The sequence below is a fragment of the Rhea pennata genome, chromosome 37 (assembly GCF_028389875.1).
Source record: "Rhea pennata isolate bPtePen1 chromosome 37, bPtePen1.pri, whole genome shotgun sequence".
Taxonomy (NCBI): domain Eukaryota; kingdom Metazoa; phylum Chordata; class Aves; order Rheiformes; family Rheidae; genus Rhea; species Rhea pennata.
In genome coordinates this window covers 316526-318134 of record NC_084699.1, presented here as the reverse complement: position 1 = coordinate 318134, position 1609 = coordinate 316526, and the positions used below count along the sequence as shown (strand labels likewise).

Below are 1609 nucleotides of genomic sequence, written 5' to 3'. Positions count from 1 at the left end.
TGGGCCCCTCCCTGGACACCTGGGCCCCTTCCCTGGACGCCTGGGCCCATCCCGGACGCCTGGGCCCCTCACCCGGACGCCTGGGCCCCTCCCTGGACACCTGGGCCCCTTCCCGGACGCCTGGGCCCCTCCCCGGACGCCTGGGCCCCTTCCCGGACGCCTGGGCCCCTTCCCGGACGCCTGGGCCCTTCCCCGGACGCCTGGGCCCCTCTCCCGGACACCTGGGCCCCCTGAGCCCTTGGCTCCTCCCCCAACACATTAGCCCCGCCCAGGTCACATGACTTTATTGCTGCCCCCCCCCACACCAAACACGCCCCGCCTCCTGGCGAAGGGGGCGGGGCCGAACAGGGGCGTGGCCGAACGGGGGCGTGTTCAGCGCCTGCGCGGGGGGGGGGGCGGGGGGAAGCCGGGCGCCGTCCAATCAGGCGAGAGCCACCTCCACGCGGGGGAGGAGCTCGGCGAGGCGGGCGGCGGCCCCGGGGGCGGCGGCCAGCGGCGTCCCGGCCAATCCCAGGCGAGCGAGCCGGGGGCAGGCGGCCAACGGGGCCAGGGCGGGGGCGTGGCTTACGGCTGGCAGGGGGCGGAGTCAAGGAGGCACCGCTGGGAGGCTCCGCCCACCACCGCTAGCGCCCCGCCCCTTCCCCCCTGCCACCACCCCCAGGGCCTTAGCCCCGCCCCCAAGGGGGCACGGTGATGTCATTGGCCCCGCCCCCACCGCTTCCACCCCCTCCACTGTGACATCACCAGCTCCGCCCCCACCCCCATTCACAAGGCACCGGTTGGCCCCGCCCCTAAGGGCACTGTGACGTCACTGGCCCCGCCCCCTTCCACCCCCTCCACTGTGCCGCCACGAGCTCCGCCCCCAGCCCGCCCCACCCCCTACAAGGCACCCGCTAGCCCCGCCCCCTTTCACCCAGGCCCCGCCCCCCGGCCCCCCAAGCCCCTCCCACTCCCCCGGCCCCGCCCCCCTCGGCCCCGCCCCCTCCGGATACGGTTGCCGTCGAGCCGCAGCTCCTCGAGGCGGGGAGGGGCGGGAGCCCGGCCAAGGTCGCGACCTCGTTGTGGGAGAGGTCCAGGACCTGCGGGGGGAGGGGCGGGGGGCGGCCCGGACGCCTGGGTCCCTGCCGGGCCGACGCCTGGGCCCCCTCCCCGGACGCCTGGGCCCCTCCCAGATGCCTGGGCCACGTCTGGATGCCTGGGCCCCTCCCGGACGCCTGGGCCCCTCCCGGACGCCTGGGCCCCCTCCCCGGACGCCTGGGCCCCTCCCTGGATGCCTGGGCCCCTCCCCCAGACGCCTGGGCCCCTTCCCAAACCGGACGCCTGGGCCCCTCCCGGACGCCTGGGCCCCCCCGGACACCTGGGCCCCTCTCCCGGATGCCTGGGCCCCTCTCCCGGACGCCTGGGCCCCTCCCCGGACTCCTGGGCCCCCCCAGATGCCTGGGCCCCTTTTCCAGACGCCTGGGCCCCCCCTCGGATGCCTGGGCCCCTCCTCTCCCGGACGCCTGGGCCCCTCACCCGGACGCCTGGGGCCACCGGACGCCTGGGCCCCTCTCCCGGACACCTGGGCCCCTCTCCCGGACGCCTGGGCCCCCCCTCGGACGCCTGGGCC

General features: G+C 77.8%; 1 long non-coding RNA gene across 1 annotated transcript; it reads right to left on the bottom strand.

Moving 5' to 3' along the window:
• Nucleotides 1–268: 268 nt before the first annotated feature.
• Nucleotides 269–1200, bottom strand: LOC134153021 (uncharacterized). Its single transcript, XR_009961096.1, has 2 exons — nt 993–1200; nt 269–570 (listed from the first exon to the last, which is right to left on the bottom strand). It is a non-coding gene; the product is annotated as an uncharacterized LOC134153021 (long non-coding RNA).
• Nucleotides 1201–1609: the final 409 nt, after the last annotated feature.